This window comes from Orcinus orca, chromosome 1, assembly GCF_937001465.1.
Source record: "Orcinus orca chromosome 1, mOrcOrc1.1, whole genome shotgun sequence".
Classification (NCBI taxonomy): domain Eukaryota; kingdom Metazoa; phylum Chordata; class Mammalia; order Artiodactyla; family Delphinidae; genus Orcinus; species Orcinus orca.
In genome coordinates this window covers 192,107,949-192,132,020 of record NC_064559.1, presented here as the reverse complement: position 1 = coordinate 192,132,020, position 24,072 = coordinate 192,107,949, and the positions used below count along the sequence as shown (strand labels likewise).

Genomic DNA, 24,072 nt, shown 5'->3' with positions numbered 1-24,072 from the left:
TAGCAACAGACCTGTCCCAGAGGTACCATCGTGAGACATCAGAACCATGGTGGTCAGGGAGGTGTGGAGGGGGACACAAAGAGAAGACCCTGTAGCTTCCAAAGTAGAAAAGGAACTACACACAAAGCACCAGGAATCAGGATGCTTTGGACTTCTCAATAGTAGCACTAAAAGAAAATAATCCCCAAAGATAGTTGTTTTTTTTTCTTTTTTTAAATTTAGGCTGTGCCGGCTCTTAGTTGCGGCACGTGGGATCCTTTGTTGTGACATGCGTGCAGGATCTAGTTCCCTGACCAGGGATCAAACCCAGGCCACCTGCATTGGGAGCACGGAGTCTTACCCACTGGACCACCAGGGAAGTCCCTCCAATGAGAGTTTTTTGTAATAATGATGGCAAAACACCTATAGAACTTCTTATGTGCCAGGCACCGTTCTAAGAGTCTTCATATATCCTGTACCGAAGCACATTATTAAGGGGAAGGTAGAATGAAGGTATTTGCAGACTTGCAAGGTTTCAAAAATGTCACCTCACACACCCTCTTTCCCAAGAAAATGTTGGAATAGGTGCTCCACCAAAAGGAGAGAGTAAAGAAAGCAGCAGTCCCAGGGAAATCCAACACAGAAGCGAGGTGACATGCTCATGAAGACCGCAGGATGAGAGGCGGGCTCACCTAGAAGCCTAAGCTTCTGCTTTCTGCACATTCCGTGGGCCGCTGCGAGTGCTGGGAGTTGTAGAGGGTTCTCTAGGCAGATGGGAGAAACCAATCAGAGAGCACTGTTGCTAGATTGCTCAACGAGAGCTCAGAAGAAAAGGTCCTGAGTCTCTAAGGGATCTCAAGCTCCAGGAATTTATCGATTTATCAATCCAAATAAATTACAGCTAACTTTGTATTCCTTTTTTTAAAGGGCCCCCAGATTGTATAAACTTTAAACCCTACGAAGTCTGGATCTTTCCCTGCCCAGAATAATAGCCGTTCACCAGATATAAAGGTCAAACGCTCCAGACTGGAGCAGAAGAAAAGTTTCTTCAAGAAGATGGAATTGACAGGGATTTCCCTGGTGGTCCAGTGGTTGGGACTTCGCCTTCCAGTGCAGAGGGAGCTAAGATCCCACATGCCTCACGGCCAAAAAACCAAAACATAAAACAGAAGCAATATTGTAAATTCAATAAAAACTTTAAAAATGGTCCACACTAGGGACTTCCCTGGTGGCATGGTGGTTAAGAATCTGCCTGCCAATGCAGGGGACACAGGTTCTAAGCCCTGGCCTGGGAAGATCCCACATGCCCTGGCAACGAACAGTAGCTTCTGCTCGCCACAGCTAGAGAAAGCCCGCATGCAGCAGGGAAGGCCCAACACAGCCATAAATAAATAAATTAAAAAAAAAAAATGGTCCACACTAAAAAAAAAAAAAAGATGGAATTGACAGAACACATGATGTGGTAGTCATGGAGTCTGCCTCCCAGAGTCCCCTTCAAGGAAGGGCTTGTGGCCCAGCTGTGGGGAGTTCGAGCAGCAGACCACCTCCAGCTGTCAGCTCCTTCAGGTTCGCTCTCCGATGCAGAGAGCTACCTCGCCGAAGATCAGATCCTTCCTGGGGCAGCCCATAGGCAGGACTGAGCCAGGCAGGGTATAAAGCCCTGGCCATTTCAGCAGGGCTCAGGACACTCATAGGATGGGCCATACTTGCTCCAAGGCTTCCTGCCAGGTGGGCGGAGGCTTTCCAGGCCTCAGTGCAGTTCCTCTGCCTCCGCCCAATCCTGCTTCCACCCACTTCCTCTCACAGGTGTTGATCCCTAGTAAACCTGTCTTATCTCCAGAGACACCAATCTGAGACACCTGATATGTAGGAACCTCTTGAGAAGAGATTTAGATAACTGGTGGAGGGTGGAATACACAGAAACTAAGCAAGTGACACAACAGGACAATTGTTGACTGGGAAAAACAAAAAGTTGTACAGGAAAGGAAAAGTAATCATAGCTTACATATAATAATGTAAACAAAGACTACTGAACGAACCAAAATTATGTTGGCAATTTGAGGATGTGGGGATTATGTGTATGGTGGCGCAGGTGATGGGGAAAGACAAAACTTTATCTTCCATAGTAGAAAGTCAAGAGATAGTGTTTAAAACTGAAATGTCTAGAAATGGCGAAACAAGATTACTAGAAGACTGGTTCAAGATGGCGGAGTAGAAAGATGTGCTCTCACTCTCTCTTGCGACAGCACCAGAATCACAACTAACTGCTGAACGATCATCGACAGGAAGACACTGGAACTCACCAAAAAAGATACTCCACATCCAAAGACAAAGGAGAAGCCGCAATGAGACGGTAGGAGGGGCACAATCACAATAAAATCAAATCCCATAACTGCGGGGTGGGTGACTCACAAACTGGAGAACAATTATACCACAGAAGTCCACCCACTGGAGTGAAGGTTCTGAGCCCCACGTCAGGCTTCCCAACCTGGGGGTCCGGCAATGGGAGGAGGAATTCCTAGAGAATCATACTTCGAAGGCTAGCGGGATTTGATTGCAGGACTTAGACGGGACTAGCGGAAACAGAGATTCCACTCTTGGAGAGCGCACACAAAGTAGTGTGTGCATCGGGACCCAGGGAAAGGAGCAGTGATCCCATAGGAGGCTGAACCAGACCTACCTGCTAGTGTTGGAGGGTCTCCTGCAGAGGCGGGGGGTGTCTGTGGCTCACCATGGGGACAAGGACACTGGCAGCAAAAGATCTGGGAAGTACTGCTTGGTGTGAGCCCTCCCAGAGTCTGCCATTAGCCCCATCAAAGAGCCAGGTAGGCTCCAGTGCTAGGTCGCCTCAGGCCAAACAACCAACAGGGAGGGAACCCAGGCCCACCCAACAGCAGACAAGCGGATAAAAGTTTTACTGAGCTCTGACAACAGAGCAACACCCAGCTCTACCCACCACCAGTCCCTCCCATCAGGAAGCCTGCACAAGGCTCTTAGATAGCCTCATCCACCAGAGGGCAGACAGCAGAAGCAAGGAGAACTACAGTTCTGCAGCCTGTGGAACAAAAACCACATTCACAGAAAGACAGACAAAATGAAAAGGCAGAGGACTTTGTACCAGATGAAGGAACAAGATAAAACCTCAGAAAAACAACTAAATGAAGTGGAGATAGGCAACCTTCCAGAAAAAGAATTCAGAATAATGATAGTGAAGATGATCCAGGACCTCAGAAAAAGAATGGAGGCAAAGATCGAGAAGATGCAAGAAATGTTTAACAAAGACCTAGAAGAATTAAAGAACAAACATCTAGGGGCTTCCCTGGTGGCACAGTGGTTAAGAATCCGCCTGCCAGTGCAGGGGACACGGGTTCGAGCCCTGGTCCGGGAAGATCCCACATGCCGTGGAGCAACTAAGCCCATGCACCACAACTACTGAGCCTGCGCTCTAGAGCACATGAGCCATAACTACTGAGCCCACGTGCTACAACTACGGAAGCCCGTGTGCCAGAACGAAGAGTAGCCCCCACTTGCCACAACTAGAGAAAGCCCATGCACAGAACGAAGACCCAATGCAGCCAAAAATAAATTAATTAATTAAATTAAAAAAAAACACCTAGAAGAATTAAAGAACAAACAGAGATGAACAATACAATAACTGAAATAAAAAATACACTTGAAGGAATCAATAGCAGAATAACTGAGGCAGAAGAACAGATAAGTGGAAGACAGAATGGTGGAATTCACTGCCACGGAACAGAATAAAGAAAAAAGAATAAAAAGAAATGAAGACAGCCTAAGAGACCTCTGGGACAACATTAAACGCAACAACGTTTGCATTAAGGGGTCCTAGAAGGCGAAGAGAGAGAGAAAGGACCCGAGAAAATATCTGAAGACATTATAGTCAAAAACTTCCCTAACAGGGGAAAGGAAATAGTCACCCAAGTCCAGAAAGCGCAGACAGTCCCACACAGGATAAACCCAAAGAGAAACATGCCGAGACACACAGTAATCAAACTGACAAAAATTAAAGACAAAGAAAAATTATTGAAAGCAACAAGGGAAAAATGACAAATAACATACAAGGGAACTCCCATAAGGTTAACAGCTGATTTCTCAGCAGAAACTCTACAAGCCAGAAGGGAGTGGCATGATATACTTAAAGTGATGAAAGGGAAGAACCTACAACCAAGATTACTCTACCCGGCAAGGATCTCATTCAGTTTCAGTGGAGAAATCAAAAGCTTTACAGACAAGCAAAAGCTAAGAGAATTCAGCACCACCAAACCAGCTCTACAACAAATGCTAAAGGAACTTCTCTAAGCGGGAAACACAAGAGAAGAAAAGGACCTACAAAATAAACCCATAACAATTAAGAAAATGGTAATAGGTATATACATATTGATAATCACCTTAAATGTAAATGGATTAAACGTTCCAAACAAAAGACACAGGCTTGCTGAATGGATACAAAAACAAGACCCATATATATGCTGTCTACAAGAGACCCACTTCAGACCTAGGGGCACATACAGACTGAAAGTTAGGGCATGGAAAAAGATATTCCATGCAAATGGATATCAAAAGAAAGCTGGAGTAGCAATACTCATATCAGATAAAATAGACTTTAAAATAAAGAATGTTACAAGAGACAAGGAAGGACACTACATAATGATCAAGGGATCAATCCCAGAAGAAGATATAACAATTATAAATATATATGCACCCAACATAGGAGCACCTCAATACATAAGGCAACTGCTAACAGCTACAAAAGAGGAAATCGACAGTAACACAATAATAGTGGGGGACTTTAACACCTCACTTACACCAATGGACAGATCATCCAAACAGAAAATAAGGAAACACAAGCTTTAAATGATACAATAGACCAGATAGATTTAATTGATATTTATAGGACATTCCATCCAAAAACAGCAGATTACACTTTCTTCTCAAGTGCACATGGAACATTCTCCAGGATAGATCACATCTTGGGTCACAAATCAAGCCTCGGTAAATTTAAGAAAACTGAAATCATATCAAGCATCTTTTCCGACCACAACACTGTGAGATTAGAAATCAATTACAGGGAAAAAAACGTAAAAAACACAAACACTTGGAGGCTGAACAATACGTTACTAAATAACCAAGAGATCACTGAAGAATTCAAAGAGGAAATCAAAAAATACCTAGAGACAAATTACAATGAAAACACAACGATCCAAAACCTACAGGATGTAGCAAAAGCAGTTCTAAGAGGGAAGTTTATAGCAATACAAGCCTGCCTCAAGAAAGAAGAAAAATCTTGGGCTTCCCTGGTAGCACAGTGGTTAAGAATCCACCTGCCAATGCAGGGGCAGGGGTCCAAGCCCTGGCCTGGGAAGATCCCACATGCCGCGGAGCAACTAAGCCCATGTGCCACAACTACTGAGCCTGAGCTCTGGAGCCCATGAGCCACAACTGCTGAGCCCACATGCCACAACTACTGAAGCCTGCACGCCTAGAGCCCGTGCTCTGCAACAAGAGAAGCCACGACAATGAGAAGCCCACACACCACAACGAAGGGTAGCCCCTGCTCACCGCAACTAGAGAAAGCCCGTGCACAGCAATGAAGACTCAACACAGCCAAAAATAAATAAATAAATTTATTAAAAAAAAAAAATAAAGAAAGAAGAGAAATCTCAAATAAACACTCTAACCTTACACCTAAAGGAACTAAAGAAAGAAGAACAAACAAAACCCGAAGTAAGTAGAAGGAAGAAATCATAAAGATCAGAGAAGAAATAAATGAAATAGAAACAAAGAAAACAATAGCAAAGATCAATAAAACTAAAAGCTGGTTCTTTGAGAAGGCAAACAAAATTGATAAACCTTTAGCCAGACTCATCAAGAAAAAGAGGGAGAGGACTCAAATCAATAAAATTAGAAGTGAAAAAGGAGAAGTTACCACAGACACTGCAGAAATACAAAGCATCATAAGAGAGTACTACATTGGCTTCCCTGGTGGTGCAGTGGTTAGGAACCCGCCTGCTAATGCAGGGGACACGGGTTCGAGCCCTGGTCCGGGAGGATCCCAAATGCCACAGAACAACTAAGCCCATGAGCCACAACTACTGAGCCTGCGCTCTAGATCCCGCAAGCCACAACTACTGAAGCCCGTGTGCCTGGAACCCGTGCTCCGCAATGGGAGAGGCCACCACAATGAGAAGCCCACACACCGCAAAGAAGAGTAGCCCCTGCTCGCCGCAGCTGGAGAATGCCCACGCACAGCAACTGACCCAATGGAACCAAAAATAAATAAATAAATAATTTTTTTTAAAAAAAGAAAGACTATTACAAGCAACTCTATGCCAATAAAATGGACAACCTGGAAGAAATGGACAAATTCTTAGGAAGGTATAACCTTCCAAGACTGAACCAGGAAGAAATAGAAAATATGAACAGACCAATCACAAGTAATGAAATTGAAATTGTGATTAAAAATCTTCCAACAAACAAAAAGTCCAGGACCAGATGGCTTCACAGGTGAATTCTATCAAAATTTAGAGAAGAGCTGACACCCATCCTTCTCAAACTCTACCAAAAAATTGCAGAGGAATGAACACTCCCAAACTCATTCTATGAGGCCACCATCACCCTGATACCAAAACCAGACAAAGATACTACAAAAAAAGAAAATTACAGACCAATATCACTGATGAATATAGATGCAAAAATCCTCAACAAAATACTAGCAAACAGAATCCAACAACACATTAAAAGGATAATACACCATGATCAAGTGGGATTTATCCCAGGGGTGCAAGGATTCTTCAATATACACAAATCAATCAATGTGATACACCATATTAACACACTGAAGAATAAAAACCATATAATCATCTCAAGAGATGTAGAAAAAGCTTTTGACAAAATTCAACACCTATTTATGATAAAAACTCTCCAGAAAGTGGGCACAGAGGGAACCTACCTCAACATAATAAAGGCCATATACGACAAACTGATAGCAAACATCATTCTCAATGGTGAAAAACTGAAAGTATTTCCTCTAAGATCAAGAACAAGACAAGGATGTTCACTCTCACCACTATTATTCAACATAGTTTTGGAAGTCCTAGCCACAGCAATCAGAGAAGAAAAAAAATATGAAAGGAATACAAATTGGAAAAGAAGAAGTAAAACTGTCACTGTCTGCAGATGACATGATACTATACTAGAGAATCCTAAAGATACCACTAAAAAATTACTAGAGCTCATCAATGAATTTAGTAAAGTTGCAGGATACAAAATTAATGCACAGAAATCTCTTGCATTCCTATACACTAACAACGAAAGATCAGAAAGAGAAATTAAGGAAATAATCCCATTCACCATTGCAACAAAAAGAATAAAATACCTAGGAATAAACCTACCTAAGGAGGTAAAAGACCTGTACTCAGAAAAGTATGACACTGATGAAAGAAATCAAAGATGACACAAACAGATGGAGAGATATACCATGTTCTTGGATTGGAAGAATCAATATTGTGAAAATGACTATACTACCCAAAGCAATCTACAGATTCAATGCAATCCCTATCAAATTACCAGTGCCATTTTTTACAGAACTAGAACAAAAAATCTTAAAATTTGTATGGAGACAAAAAAGACCCCAAATAGCCAAAGTCGTCTTGAGGGGAAAAAAAGGAGCCTGAGGAATCAGACTCCCTGACTCCAGACTATACTACAAAGCTACAGTAATCAAGACAATATGGTACTGGCACAAAACCAGAAATATAGATCAATGGAACAGGATAGAAAGTCCAGAGATAAACCCACCCTCCTATGGTCAACTAATCTATGACAAAGGAGGCAAGGATATACAATGGAGAAAAGACAGTCTGTTCAATAAGTGGTGCTGGGAAAACTGGACAGCTACATGTAAAAGAATGAAATTAGAACACTCCCTAACACCATATACAAAAATAAACTCAAAATGGATTAGAGACCTAAATGTAAGACTGGATACTAGAAAACTCTTAGAGGAAAACAGGAGGAACACACTTTGACATAAATCACAGCAAGATCTTTTTTGATCCACCTCCTAGAGTAATGGAAATAAAAACAAAAATAAACAAATGGGACCTAATGCAACTTAAAAGCTTTTGCAAAGCAAACTACAAACAAGACGAAAAGACAACCCTCAGAATGGGAGAATATATTTGCAAATGAATCAATGGACAAAGGATTGATCTGCAAAATATATAAGCAGCTCATGCAGCTCAATATTAAAAAAGAAAAAACCAATCAAAAAATGGACAGAAGACCTAAACAGACATTTCTCCAAAGAAGACATACAGATGGCCAAGAAGCACATGAAAAGCTGCTCAACATCACTAATTATTAGAGAACTGCAAATCAAAACTACAATGAGTATCACCTCGCACCATTTAGAATGGGCATCATCAGATAATCTACGAACAACAAATGCTGGAGTGGGTGTGGAGAAAAGGGAACCCTCTTGCACTGTTGGTGGGAATGTAAATTGATACAGCCACTATGCAGAACAGTATGGAGGTTCCTTAGAAAACTAAAAATAGAATTACCATATGACCCAGCAATCTCACTACTGGGCATATACCCAGAGAAAACCATAATTCAAAAAGACACATGCACCCCAATGTTCACTGCAGCACTATTTACAATAGCCAGGTCATGGAAGCAACCTAAATGCCCATCGACAGACGAATGGATAAAGAAGATGTGGTACATATATACAATGGAATATTAACTTAGCCATAAAAAGGAACGAAATTGGGTCATTTGTAGAGACATGGATGGATCTAGAGACTGTCACACAGAGTGAAGTAAGTCAGAAAGAGAAAAACAAATATCATATATTAACGCATATATGTGGAACCTAGAAAAATGGTACAGATGAACCGGTTTGCAGGGCAGAACTAGAGACACAGATGTAGAGAACAAACGTATGGACACCAAGGGGGGAAAGTGGCAGGGGGTGGGGTAGTGGTGGTGGGATGAACTGGGAGATTGGGATTGACATACATACCTGCTGTATAAAAAAATAAATTAAATAAAATTCAAAAATCAGGGCTTCCCTGGTGGCGCAGTGGTTGAGGGTCCGCCTGCCGATGCAGGGGACACGGGTTCGTGCCCCGGTCCGGGAAGATCCCACGTGCCGCGGAGCGGCTGGGCCCGTGGGCCATGGCCGCTGGCAGCGGGAGAGGCCACAGTAGTGAGAAGCCCGCGTACCGCCAAAAAACAAAGAAAAAAACAAAAACAAAAAACAAACCAAGATTATTTAGAGATAATGGAGATAAATCTAAAATACAGTCAGCTAAAAAAGTTGAAAATAGATGCCTCTGCAAAAGTGGAAATGAGGGAAAAGGTAGTGGACTGCCTTCTGTTTTCATAGAAAACCTTATAATACTTGTTATTTCTTTAAACCATGCATATGTATAACTTTTGTTTGTGAAAGAATGTAAGTTTCCTGATGGCAGGGACCATGAGAGTCTTCTATTAAAATCCCCAGTGCTCCACCTGAAGCAGGTGTTCAAAAAGTATTTGTTATTCAAGTAACTGAAGTCACCGTTCTTGAGGCCCTAAACGGCTCCTTGTAAGGCACAGCATTAAGATCAGGATGCGTGTGATGCCTCCAGGGACTGCAGGCAGGGTCTGGCCCCTGCAAACTCCTCTCCCCGACTCCTCCTCTAGTGCCTCTTTCAGGTGCTCACATGCACATTGTTCCTTCCTGCCTCGGGAAATTTGCACTTGCTGTTCCTTCTACCTAAAAAAGCTCTTCACCACCATCACCTAGTTCTCTCCCATAAATCCGTTAGACTTCAGCTCAGATGTCACTTCCTCCAGGAGATCCTGTCTCCTATCTCCCTCTTCACCAGCCTGATGGGGCCATGGTGGGCCTACCCCAGGATCCCCAAGGACCTTGTAGGTTATGTTAAGGCATTTACTCTTCTATCTAGAAGAGAATAAGGAGCCACCAAAGTGTTGCCAGCCAGGAAAGATAAGATCAAATATGCTGGTAGGTCTGGGGCTCAGAGAATTGTGAACAGCAGCAGGCAGCTTACCTGGGACACAGATGACCTTTGCTCAACAAACAGTGGCCTCATCCTACCTCCCCAGGGTACCTCCAGTAATTCCCTATGGTAGTGTTTTCCAGAATGGGGCATGACTATCACCGGGGGCTCTAGGGATAATTTTAGTGGCATATAACCACATATTTTTCAAAGATTAACATATTTATTTCAATGGGGATTCAAAAATATAACCTGCATTCTAAACCCATGATTTCATGGCTGTTATTGTTTAGGACAAACTTCATGAGGTCGATACTCAATTGACTAACTAAAGCTTGGGGCCTCTTGCTCAAGTCAAACTTGCCAAGTACCCTGAAAATCCCTCTACATCTTTCTCTATACAACTCTCCTGCCTGAAATGTCCTTCTTACCCCCTGCTTTGGAAAATTCTACATACCCTTCAAAGTCCCAGTTGAATCCCCCTCTCAGCAAAGTGGCCTTATAATTAGGGTAGGAGATTGATACGGTGGTTAAAAACTAAGGCTTATCAAACGTAAATTTTGGGCTTTGGGTGATAATGATGTATCAATGTAGGTTCACTAATTGTTAACAAATGCACCACTCTGGTGTTAGATGTTGATAGAGGAAGTTGTGTGTTGGCACAGGAGGCATATGGAAACACTGCATCTTTGCTCGATTTTGCTGTGAACTTAAAAATGCTCTAAAAAATAAAGTCTATTAAAAAAAAAAAAGCCAAGGGGGTTCCCTGGTGGCCTACTGGTTAGGATTCTGGGCTTTCACTGCAGGGACTGGGTTCAATCCCTGGTTGGGGAACTGAGATACTGCAAGCCCCAAGGCTCGGCCAAAAAAAAAAAAAAAAGTGAAACCAAGGCTTAGAAATTCGATCTAGCTGTGTGACTTTAGGCAAGTTACTTAACTTCTCTGAACCTAAACTTCCTCATCTGTTGGATAGGAATAATAGTGCCTAACCTTAGAGGACTGTGGTGAGAATTTAATGTTATCACGCATATAAAAGTACTCAGTATATGTCTGGCATACAGTAAGCCTTCCTAAAAGTTACCTGTTATTTTCATGAGAGTGGGGAGCCACAAATATGAGAGGGCTTTCCCTACTTATTTTAATTATTCATCTTTGTACGCCTTTCACATAGTAGGTGCTTAGGAAAAGCTGGTTGGTTGTTGGAGGCCTTGCTGCCTTTGGGAGGGATTATTCTCATCCACATCTCCACACCTCCTTATTCAGTGAGCAACAAGATGCTGGCGGATAATGGGTGTCCACACCACAATCCCACGCTGTCCTGAGGAGGATTCAGAGCGGATGGAGGAAGGCCCGGCGACTGCTCCGCCGCCGCCATGGCAACTTCAGCCCCATTCCTGGAACCCAGCTCGGGAGGAGCAGGGTATCGAAAGTCAGTCTCCCCAAGGGCGGCTCTCCCAAGGTCTCCAGGGCCTGGTCCCCCGCCCCAGCGCTGAGTCGTCTCCGGGTCCAGGCAGGCGCTGCTCCCTGCGGCCACACGGTGGCGGCGTAGAGTCGAGCTGCGCGCCCCACCTGGGAAGCGCTAATGAGGCACAGCCCCAAAGGTTGGGCCTCCTGCTCCCCACCCTTGCCAGGACAGGTCACGGTATCCAGGCGAGAGAGCCGTTGGGCCTAATCTCACCTCACCTCAATACCTCCAACTGGACCCTCGATTCCTGATACTAGGCCGGGCACTCCCAGCTCACTTGACTCGCCCTCCACCCCCGACAATCGTTCCCAGGGCCACCCCGCCCTGCCGCCAGTCCCGCGCAGCACACCTGGCGGGTACCGGGCCAGCCCTTGCTCAGATTCAGGCTCGAGCCCGCCGGACCCAGACCGAGCGTCTCGTCCCACTCCCACGTGCGCCGGCCCGGAGAGAAGGAGGTGGGCGTGCGCTCGAGCTTTGTGGTCCTCACTGCCCCGACCTCCGGCCCTCTCCATTCTCTGCTTCCGCTTCCGGGCCTGCATCTTCTCCAAACTTCTCTGAACGCCGCGAACCCCCTTCCCAACACTTCGAATGCAGGTCCCAAGGGCTGATAATATAGTCAGGGTTTGACCTGTAGAGGGGTCCCCTTACAGGCACTGAGAGGTAAACAAGCTAAGCGCGGACACGTGCCAGGGCGGGGCTTTGGGCGGGGCATCAGAAGGGCGGGGCCAAGGCGCTTGAGTTGCCGCGGGCCGAGGAGGTACCCCAGGCGCGCGCGGGGTGCCGGGAGTGCAAACTAAGCGGAAATGGGGCGGGGGGAGACGCAGAGCTGGGGCGGGGCGGGCACTGGGGGTGGTTTGAGGGAGCGCAGGGCCGACTAGACTTGGGAGCTGAATGGGCTGGCCGTGGGGTTGGGCCTGGACTGGGGACCCAAAAGCGAGAAGGGCCTGAGTGGGGAGGGGAAGAGGAGGCAGGAACCCCGCCCACTTTCTAGGTTGGGTTCTTGGAACTAGTGAGGAAATCCTGGGACTCAATCTTGGGGCTTGATCTTCTGTAGGCGATGGTTTTTATAGAGAGCGCTGATAGGGCACCCATTTTCCCCACATTCCGGGAACTGCTCAGGCTTGTCCCCCAAGAGTTTGGGGGCTCAGCAGCTTCCTCCCTTCACGCTGCGGGGCGGGTCCCACCCTGAGAGCCCGGCAAGGCCCTTTGGTCCCTCCAGAGCCCCCCCATCTTCAGTTTCAACAAGATTGGGGGAGCGGGGAAGTCTTGGGGGCCACAGGCCACATACATCTAGAAAGATCTTTAGGCCCCAGGACCTTCTCTTGCCCCTGCCCTCTCCTCTGCTCCAGCAAACCTTACTCTCCTTAGCAGAGGTATTAGAAGGGTCCCCATGGGGAGAAAGGGAGCAATTTCTACTGGCTCCCTTCTATTGCAGTCTGCAAAACAGGACGTGGGGGCAGGGGGGAGCCTTCGAGGGCTGAAGATGGGGTGCCCTGTTTACCCTTCCTGCCCAGCCTAGTGGCTGGCAGGAGCTCAACCGGCTCAGCAATAGGACTTAGGTGCGCAGAATCTTGGGGTTCTTCGTTTGTCTGGTGCTCTGTTCCGCCGTGGGCCTGGGAAACACACGGGGAAACCCTACCTGCCTGTTTTTTCCCCCCTTTCAGTTTTTTTCTTTTATGTAAAAGTAATTCATGAGTCTTTTTTTTTAAATTAAAACCTTACAAAAATATGGATTTGAAAAATGAAAAACACTCATCTTCACTGGTGAGATAGCTGCGGTTTTTCTTATTTGTAGCATACTATATATATATATATATATATATATAAAGGGGGTCACACCACATATTGTTTTGCAACTTGCTGTATACTGTGGACATTTTTTCGTGTCATTATCTATAGAGATACCCCATTTTTAAGGCGTTCATAATATTCCAGAATATGGGTACCCCATAATTCATTTGATCTTCTACTGATAAACATTTAATCCTACGCCTGTGTTTATAATGATCTTTACATTGTTTTATTTTTACAAGTATGTACTTACTGTAAAATTTTTAAATACTGATAAAGGCAAAAAATATGGATAAAGACAAAATAAAGTTCACCATATTCCTCCTATCTACAGGTAACTAACTCCTTTATTTTGTAAGCTACACTTTATGGAACGCTTGCTATATGCCAGATACCATGCTAAGTCATTCACGGAACAGCAATCTGAGGTTTGGAGAAATGTCTCCAGTGAGGCTTGCCCAAGGTCACACAGCTAGAAAGTGGCAGAGCCAGGACCTGGACCCAACTTTATCTGATTCCAAAGCTTTGCTGGCATCTTCCTGTTAACATGCGGGTGTCTTTCCTTCCAATCTTTTTTTTTTAATTTCCAGGCCACGGGACAAAAATACTCACATGTAAATATGCACTGCTTTTCCTCCTTCCCAGGCTTAGGAGCCTTTGTAAGGAGGGCAGAGGGAGAGAAATAGACCTATAAGCAAAAGAGTGGAGAGACCTGGAGGAATTTCCGCCCAGTCCCAATCAGGAAAAGCTGCTTCTGAGAGAAGGGAGGGGAGTGAGGGAGCTGGCAGAGTTTGGGTGGTCAGGAATTTGGAAAAAGAGAAAGAAGGAAGAGGTTTGGGGAGCTGTTGTAATGGTGTGGAACTTTGAGGAAGAGAGATTTAGGAGGATTCTGAAAGGATGTCTTGCCCTGAGCTGTGCCGTGTAATCCCTTTGCAGTGTCCTCCAGAGACCTTTGGTAAAGACTTTTGTTTCCTGTCAGTGCTTTTTGGAGTTGGATCGATTTCTTTTGGCAAAGAGGGAGCAAATAAAAGACCAGCTTTCTTCAGGTTCACATGCATTTTTTGTATTTCTTCTTTTATGAAAATGAAATAGCCTGTCTGCCTTTGCTCACTCAGTACCCTCCCCCTAGAATGCCCTGCCTTTCCCATGTCCTTCTCCATTTCCCTCATCCTCCAAGGTCCACCTCTCTCCACCTCTTTCCCCTCCTTCTGTTGGCCCTAGCTCTTTGCAAGTCCTTCATTATACCCCAAATCAGGGCAGATGACTGGCCCCCTACTGATAGGCCATATTGAGTAGGAATTTTGCCAGCACCGGAATCTCTTTGATTACAAGAAACTGTGCTGGTTTGTTGGTTTTAGAAATCTCCTTGTGTCAAGTGGAGTACCCTTGCACCAGTTATCATTCCCCGGGGAAGACTCTAAACACTTCTACCCATTTCCTCTTGGTATCTGAGTAGTCAAGGAAGACACAATGCAGTCAAGCACCGGATGGAACCACGCTTTGCTCACATAGAGAAGAGACAGCAGGATCAGCTTCAGTAGTGGGTGTTGGTCCCTCATTGCCGGGGGATCTCTCCCAGTGATCAACACAGGGCACTTCACCTATGCTCACCCTTCTTGTGCCATAGTGGAAGGACCCTATCCCCTCCAAGAGGAGGACAGATAATAACCATGGGGTTGGCTAGATGCCATACGACCGACATGCTTTAAGCAGAGACAAAAGAGTACTCATGACACCTGAAACAAGGAAAGATACTCCCACACAAGGTGATAAATCCAGCTGGCTGTGTGGGCTCTTTATCTCTTGGTTAGGAAGTGTTCCAGGCTCAGGGCCCATTCTTACATAATTGAGTAAGGGTCAAAAAACTGCAGGCGTGAGACTGTCTTTCTCAACAGTTGGCCATCGTGACTCGTTTCCCTCTTTGTTTTGGCTGCTAAGAAGCTCAGAACTATTCTATTTCTGGATCTGTATTTTCTCTTTGTCCCAATTTTCTTAATTATTTACTTTAAGGCTTAAAAAATGTTTTATTAAGGAATATTTCAAACACATGAAAGTAGAAAGAATGTAATAAACTGTTATGCACCTGTAACCCATCCTCAATAATTACCAACATTTTGCCAATCTTGTTTCGTTTACCTCCCCACTTTTCCCTCCCACTGAAGTATTATAAAGCAAATCCCAGATATCATATCATTTCACTGGAATTATTTCAGCATATATCTTTAAAAGATAGGGCTTTTCCAAATATAACTACAATGCCACTATCATACCTAACAAAATTAATACAAATTCCCTACAATCATTTAATACCTAGTTCATGTTCAAATTTCTTTAATAGTTGGTTTGTTCCAGTAAGAACTCAAATAAGGCTCACACATTTCATTTGGTTGATATGCGTCATAAGTAACTTTTCATCTATAACAGTTTCACTTTTCTTTTCTTCTTTTTTCATGCTATTTATTTGTAAAGGAAACCAGAGCATTTGCCCTGTAAAGGTTCCCACATCCCAGAAGATTTGGCTGATTGCTTCCTGATGGTGTAGTTTAACTTGTTCTTCTGTCTCTTGTATTTCCATTAAACTGAAAGTTAGATCTAGAGCTTGATTAGATTCAGGTTTAATGTCTTTAGCAAGAATACCTTATTGGCGATGGTGCTGTCTACTTATTATTATGTCTCATCTAGCGGCACATATTTAGTTTAAATATTTTTATTGATTGATCCATGGTTTCAGGGCTCTTGGCCTGCTCTTTTCATTATAGAATTCCCCATCAACCTTTTATCTGTTGGTTTTAGCATCTGCTGATGATCCGTTATTTCATTAGGTGTTGCAAAATGGAACCGGGCCCTGGCAGTGAAAGCGCCAAGTCCTGGACTGCCAGGGAATCCCCCATGACTTTCTAATTCTGTCATTCTTTTTTTTTTTTTTTTTGGCCACGCCCAGCAGCATGTGGGATCTTAGTTCCCTGACCAGGGATAGAACCCGAGCCCCCTGCAGTGGAAGCACGGAGTCATAACCATTGGACCACCAGGGAAGTCCCTCTGGCATTCTTTTTGCATTCATTAGCTGGAATTCTTCCATAAAGAACAATGTTTCAATAAAAATTATTTTTAAAAATAAAATTAAATTACAAAAATAATTTAAAAATAAAACTTAAATGAGTGCTTCCCTGGTGGCGCAGTGGTTGAGAGTCCGCCTGCCGATGCAGGGGACACGGGTTCGTGCCCCGGTCTGGGAAGATCCCACGTGCCGTGGAGCGGCTGGGCCCGTGAGCCATGGCCGCTGGGCCTGAGAATCTGGAGCCTGTGCTCCACGGTGGGAGAGGCCACAACAGTGAGAGGCCCGCGTACCGCAAAAAAAAAAAAAAAAAAAAAAAAACTTAAATGAAAAAATAAAAGAATAACTTTTCCTCATTCATTATTTGATTTTCCTGAAATAGTTTGTACAAAGAAAGACAGGATAAATGCTTGATTCCTTTAATGTATTTTTATAAGTTGCCTGAACTCCTTTGTGGAACAAGGTGTTAAAAAAAAAAAGGCAAGCAGAGTAGTGGAATGGAAAGAGCACAGGCCTCGGACTCAGACAGAATCCTGATTCCATCACTTCTTACCTGTGTAACCTTGGGCCATCCATCTGAGCCTCAGTTTCCTTAACTGCAAGTTGGGGACCAATATCCTCAACTTCTCCAAACTTTCAGTAGAATCATTTCCAGGCCTAGATCAAGCAATTCCTCGTACAGGAAGTAAAATACAGTCACTGTGGAAAATTCAGATGCAGATAAACACAAAGAATATAGAAGCTTTGTGAAAAGCATCTAGCATATGCTTGGCCTATAGTCGGTATTTCTGACAACTCCAGCTTGGCTCTCGGGCTGCCCTGTGTTAGAATCCTTCTGGAAGAGAGTAAATTTAGCCAGCAGAGACTCCAGCCTCAGTCCAAGAAAATCCTAGTAAGAGTCAGAGAGGGTGTTTTGGGGAGAGAGCAGGAGGTCTTATGTCAAGAGCTAGTGAACTGAAGTTAGACCTACCACAAGCTTGCAGTGAGATCTTGGGAGAGTCACTTAACCTCCCAAGCAACAGTTTCTCACGTGTAAGATAGAGGTTGTCAAGGCTGACCTGCCAGAGTCGTTGGGAGGGCCACCTGAGATGTTGATGTGGAGATGCCCACCTTGGAGGCAAAAATTGGGCAGTGCTCAGCAAATAGGGGTTAGCTTGATCTGTCTGGGAACTCCCTTTCTGAGCTCCCATCAAGTGTAAAGTTACAAGTGTCTCTTATCACTGAAGGGCTGTGTAAGGGCTGGCTTGGAGCCCAGGCTCCAAGTGCTGTGTGAATTGGGTAAACCTCTTCCTCTCTGGGGCTTGGATTCTTCCATCTGTGAGATGACCAGATTAGGGGTCCAAATCTAAATGCCCCCAGGAGCAGACAGGTAGCAAGTGAATGAAGTGGGGGAGGCAGTGAGATAGTAGTGGGTGGTGGAGACTGTGGTGACCTGATGAGCTTGCTTTATCTGAGAGAGGCTGCCACTCCATTCTGCTGATGGCCACAAAACTGGAATGTGAGCGCAGGTGGCCTTTTTTTTAAAAAAAATAAAGTTATTTATTTATTTTTGGCTGCGTTGGGTCTTCCTTGCTGCACGCGGGCTTTCTCTAGTTGTGGTGAGCGGGGGCTACTCTTCATTGCGGTGCGTGGGCTTCTCATTGTGGTGACTTCTCTTGTTGAGGAACATGGGCTCTAGGCGTGCGGGCTTCAGTAGTTGCGGCATGCGAGCTCAGTAGTTGTGGCGCACGGGCTTGGTTGCTCCGCGGCATGTGGGATCTTCCCGGACCAGAGATCAAACCTGTGTCCCCTGCATTGGCAGGCAGATTCTTAACCACTGCGCCACCAGGGAAGTCCCTTGCCTGACTTTTAAAGAGGCTGGAAAGCTGTATTTTAAATTTTCTTCTTCCTTTTTTTTTTTTTTTTAATACCTTCTTTTTACAAAACGTCTGTCCAGGGCTGACTTTCAATAGATCCCAGCGAGGGAGCTGCTCTGTTATGTAGGAAACCCTGACCCAGAAGCAGGTCATCTATGAATGGTTTAGCACCAGGTTCCCCACCAACGTGTGCTGTGTGACAGGTGAAGGGGCTGCTGCCTTTCTGGCCGCGCCTTGTGTCCCAGGACCAAGGGGTCTTCCAACCCAACCCCGGTCCTGAGGGGCTGCGGAATGCACTGTGCTGTATTTTTAATTTTAAATTAAAGTGATGGCAAGTTACTTGAGATATTTAGCAGCCTGTATGGACTAAACAAAATGTAAAGTAGGGTTAAGAGCATGGATTCTAAAGTAAGAGAAGTTCATGCACCAGCTTTACCACTTAATTAACTGTATGTCCTTGAGCAAGTCATTTAGCTTCTCTGTGCCTCACTTTTCTTATCTGTAAAATGGGGGTAATTATTGCACCTACTTCACGTGATTGTTGTGAGGATCACATAAGCAAGGACAGGACTAGGGTGAGGTTAACAGAATGAGGTTAATGAGGAATCATCTTGGGTGCAAAATTTAAGGGGGTGCCAAAAACTCAACAATCAAGATATATTTTCAAAAGTTAAAAGTAATGCAAAAAAAAAAAAATCCATGATGACCAAAATAGCAACATTTTAAGTGAAGACAGGATATGACCTTGCACTTGTGTGACTTGGCCTTAACTCACCTCACCCTAATCCTGGGTCTGTGGGGTCCTGGCTTTATTCTTAAAATAGGATGGTACACAAGGAGAACACCCATCCTACCTCCAGGCCCAGTGGTTCACGGGTAAGAGAGAGAAAGCATTTGACTTTGTTCACTGCCATATCACCAGCACCTACAATGGTGCCTCACACATGGTAGGATCTTAATAAATATTTGTTGAATGGGGAAAAAGTTGGGATGATACATGTCCAACCTTAGAACAGTGCCTGGCACCAAGTAGGTGCTCAATAAAAAAATAATGATGATTAAGATTGAGAAGATAATGATGTCATTGTGGGTCCTATTCTGTCTTTTTTTTTTTTTTTTTGAAGTACGCGGGCCTCTCACTGTTATGGCCTCTCCCGTTGCGGAGCACAGGCTCCGGACGCACAGGCTCAGCGGCCATGGCTCACTGGCCCAGCCGCTCCGCGGCATGTGGGATCTTCCCGGACCGGGGCACGAACCCGTGTCCCCTGCATCGGCAGGAGGACTCTCAACCAATGCGCCACCAGGGAAGCCCCCCTCTTCTGTCTGTAAGCCAATGGTGAACCTAGTATGTTTGACACCCAAAATGTGTTTTTTTTTCCAAGTTATCAAATTTTATTTTTCTTGAATTTCTTCTTAGATTTTCTGGTAATGTAAAAAAAAGTTTTTAAATTTTTATTTTTATTGGAGTATAGTTGATTTAAAATGTTGTGTTAGTTTCAGGTGTACAGCAAAGTGGTTCAGTTATACATATACATATATTACTTCTTTTTTAGATTCTTTTCTCATATAGGTTATCACAGAATATTGAGTAGAGTTCCCTACTGCTATACAATAGGTTCTTGTTAGTTACCTATCTTATATATAGTAGTGTGTGTAGAAAAGATCATTTTTTAATCCCAACATGACAAGAATTATCTTCAATAATAATCATGAAATAAAACAAATACTAATAATGGCAGAAAAGCAACAGAGACAGTAAAAACTTGCTTTTATTGAACTTCATATATATACTCAGACCAATAAAATTTTTTAAATAAAATAAAAATTATAGTACAAATGGGAAAAAAGTAAAGGACTAATAGTTTATGGTTATATTAATGTATTTTTTAAACAAAAAGGTACATACACACACACATGAAGAAATGCCTCTAAAAGAGGCAACTTGGCAGGTTCAGAGAATGACTTGCATAGAGAATGACAGAACTACAGTAACCGTTTTACAATCACTGTGCTATCACCGTTGATTTCAAATCTGCTGTTTAAATGCAGGGACATGAGGACATGAACGCTCCTGATGTGAGCTCCAATGATGCTGACCTGCTATGAGCTCTCAAACTGAAGGTATATGTTGGCGCCAGTTGTGTAACTGGGAGTTCTTCAAATTAGCTTCCATGTAGAATATGTTATTTATTAAAGGTTAGGTGATAAAATGTACTAATTTGAAGTAATATATATATCTCATAGTAATCGCGGCAATTATTTAGAACTTAGACCAAGAAAGATCTCTTCAGGAGGAAGGATTTTATCACCAACGACATTGTTTAGAATTGCCAGGGCACAGTGATAAAAAAAGCAGACCCACCCAGTTTCATTAATGTTTTAAACTTCTCTACAGACAATGCATGCCTTATTTCTTGCACATGGAGGACTGGCTACCACCCTTAACTGATTCACCTCTGCCCCAGGCCATCAGTTTCCTATCTCTGGATGAGACAGTCCCAAAGGCCCTTCCAAAGATGACATTGCACTACTTTCTAATTGTGGCTTTGCAAGCTATTTCAAGCCATGTGACCCTGGGTAAGTCAGGTTATTTCTCCAAGTCTCAGTTTCCTCATCTGTGAAATGGGAACAATAACCCCAAGCCATGCCTTACCCCATAAGGGCTCCATGAGGTAGTGTGGGAGAAGACTTTTTGTAAAGAAGGAGGCACTGCATACAAGTGGCAGGAACACAGCTGGCAGGCCTTGATGACAAAGGTGATGATGTTCCTCTGAAGTCATAAATAAGTTGTTCCTAGATTGAGGATCTGAGTTAGGGGAAGGGGAACCAGCAGGTGCTGGACTTTGCAAATCACTGACAGTGACTTTTTTCTTCCAGGAAAAGTCTTGATCCTCTTGGCCCAGAAGCAGGGGGCTGATCACAATGACCCCAGTTCCTCTGCTGCTGTATTACAACCCAGCTGGATGGAGCACTTCCCTTCCAGGGGAAGGTGGCTGAGGCAGAAGCAGGGTGTGAGAAACTACTGATGCCAGCTGGCTCTTGTCCTCAGAAGTACTCTGAAATTAGTTTACCTGCTTGTTTAACCAAAGAGAATGTAAGTTCCTAGAGCAGGGGTTAACAAATTTTTTTTCTGAAGAGCCAGCTAGTAAACATTTTAGGCTTTCTCAGCCATATGGTCTCTGTTGCAACTACTCGACTCTGCTGTTGTAGTGTGAAAGCAGCCCTAGACCATACGTAAACGGAGCGTGGCTGTGCTCCAATAAAACTTTATTTATGGATATTGAAATCTGAATTTCATATAATTTTTGCACATTATGAAATATTCTTCAATTATTTAAAGATGTAAAAGCCACTCTTAGCTCATAGGCACATAAAAAGAGGCCAGATTTGGCCCACAGGCCGTTCATAGTTTACCCACCCTTATTCTAGAGGGCAGAGACCCTCTCTGTGTATTCCTTTGCTGTGTCCACAGTGCCCAGAACAGTGCCTGGCACATAGCTGTCCATAAGGATCTGTTGATGACCAACTGCTTTCTTCTTCTGCCCCTCTACCTCCAATTCCATTCCCATCTCTTGCTGCTACTATATCCACCTCTACTTCCAGCTCCCATTCTCTGTAACCAGCAGCAACAAGCCTCTGTTGCCCCCACCCGGTCCCGGTCTCCAGGTCAGTGGAGGAGCCCACTAGCTAGTTCTCCAGTAGCCCTGGGACTGTCCCATCTGGATGCTCCCGTTTTTCCTCTTCTTCTCTGACTACCCTATCTTTGGCCTCATTCTTCTTTTTTTTTTTCAGCACCCAAAATCTTTTTAATAACAAGGCCTGTTATTAAACAAGGCTGACGGGCCTGTCAGCCTCTGGTGCGCTTGAACTTCCAGCCCTTGGAACGTAGGGTTTGGTGTTCCTGAGGTCTTGCCGAGATGCCTGTACACCTCTTGGTCTTTACCAGAGAGGAGGCCAGCGCCACAGCCCTTGGGAGTGTCCAGGGCCAGTTGGTCAAAGGTGAGGATCTTGCCCCAGGCCTTGGGGATGTGGCTCCAGGGCAGTGCCCACACCTTCAGTTCGGGCACCTACCGGGCATACACATGATCAGTTTTAGTTCCTATAACCACACCTGTTTTGCCTTCCCCTCCAGGAAGCTTCACCTTCCGGATCATCTGGGAAAGGGATAGAGGCCACCAGTTGGTGCAACTCACGAACAGCCTCTTCAGCACAACTTGACTGAAGGAGTTGGTTGGTCTGGCCAGAAACCTGTACAGCTTGACCAACAGCCTTAGGTAGCTGTCCTAGCTCTTGGCCTCATTCTTTTTTTATTTTTATTTTTGGGCCATGCCACACAGCTTGCAGGATCTTAGTCCCTGACCAGGGATCGAACCCATACCCCCCGCAGTGGAAGCACGGAGTCCTAACCACTGGACCACTAAGGAATTCCCTTGGCCTCATTTTGTTTTTTTTTTTTGAGTAGGGATTTTTTTTTCTAGTATTTATTTATTTATCATTTATTTGTTTCTGGCTGAGTCGGGTCTTAGTTGCAGCATGTGGGATCTTTCATTCCGGCGCACAGGATTCTCTCTAGTTTTGGTGAGCAAGCAGGCTCCAGAGCACGCGGGCTCAGTAGTTGCAGTGGGCGGTCTCTCTAGTTGTGGCGTGCAGGCTCCAGAGCACGCAGGCTTCGCAGTTGTGGCACGTGGACTCTCCAGTTGTTGTGCCGTGGGCTCAGTGGTTGCAGCACGTGGGCCTAGTTGCCCTGTGGCATGTGGGATCTTAATTCCCCGATCAGGCATCGAACCCGCGTTCCCTGCATTGGAAGGCGGATTTTTTACCACTGGACCACCAGGGAAGTCCCCACACAAGCATATTTTGAAGGCTTGCCACATGTCAGCTGTAGCCAGCGAGACAGCAGTAAACAAAATAAAGTCCTACCTCATGGAGCTTTGTTCTAGTGGGAGAAACAATAAACAAACAGGTAAATATACAATATGATCCCTGGTAGAGAGGCATGCCATGAAAAAAAGATAACATAAGATGATACCGTCGATGGGGAGCTATCTTAGGTAGGGTCAGTCCTCTCCGAAGAGGTGACATTTGAGCAGAGGTGCGAATGAAGTGAGGGAGCAAACTCTGAGAGCTAAAGAAAGAAATGTTCCAGGTGGAGGGCACAGCAGGAGCAAAGCCTGAGGTGGGAGTGTATGTGGCATGTCAGTGAGCAGGCAGCAAGACTGGTGGCAGGGGGGCAGTGAGTGGTGGGGGGGGGCAGGGGGAGTAGGGGGCCAGGTCCTGCGGGACTTTGCAGGCCCAGCAAAGTCCTTGGATTTTGTTTGAAGTGTGATGGGGGAGCTACAGGAGGGTTTCAAGCACCTCCATCCCTCAGACCTGGATGGGGCAGACAAGAGAATCCACCCCCTTACTTGTTCACCACTACGCACCTCTGCATACTGAGTACCCATGAAGCCCCTTCTGGGCTGACAGTGTAGTGAAGTGAATAAGAGCACTGGATTTTGAGTCTGAGAGAATTGGGTTCCCAGCCTAGCTGTAATACTTACTAGCTGTTGGACCATGGGCGATTGCATCACTCCTGAGCCTCAGTTCTCTCATCTGGAAAATGGAGACAATAATTTCTGTCTCATGGTGTTGTTGGGGTGACTGGATGAGCTCTTGCCTCTAAAACACTCACAGTGCCAGGCAGGTCACATAGTTCTCTCTCAATCAGCTGTCATAGTTGATGATGATGATTACTATTTAAATGCTGAGCCAAGTTCTGGCATTTTGTAATCACTTGTTAAAGGGAACTACCATTATGATTGTTCCCCTTATGCTGTTCCACCTGCTGCCAGGAGACACGTGTGCCAAGACCCTCCTCTACTGAATGGCCAAGAAAGAATAATGACAGGCTCT

At 44.7% G+C, this 24,072-nt stretch overlaps 1 long non-coding RNA gene and 1 pseudogene across 1 annotated transcript; one reads left to right on the top strand and one right to left on the bottom strand.

The window, feature by feature from the left end:
• The first annotated feature begins 11,816 nt into the window (after positions 1 to 11,816).
• Positions 11,817 to 21,460, top strand: LOC117200189 (uncharacterized). The gene is made up of 3 exons (XR_007472191.1): positions 11,817 to 12,138; positions 20,230 to 20,301; positions 21,058 to 21,460. It is a non-coding gene; the product is annotated as an uncharacterized LOC117200189 (long non-coding RNA).
• Positions 21,461 to 21,949: 489 nt separating this feature from the next.
• LOC101284479 (60S ribosomal protein L18-like) lies at positions 21,950 to 23,735 on the bottom strand (annotated as a pseudogene).
• Between the last annotated feature and the right edge of the window lie 337 nt (positions 23,736 to 24,072).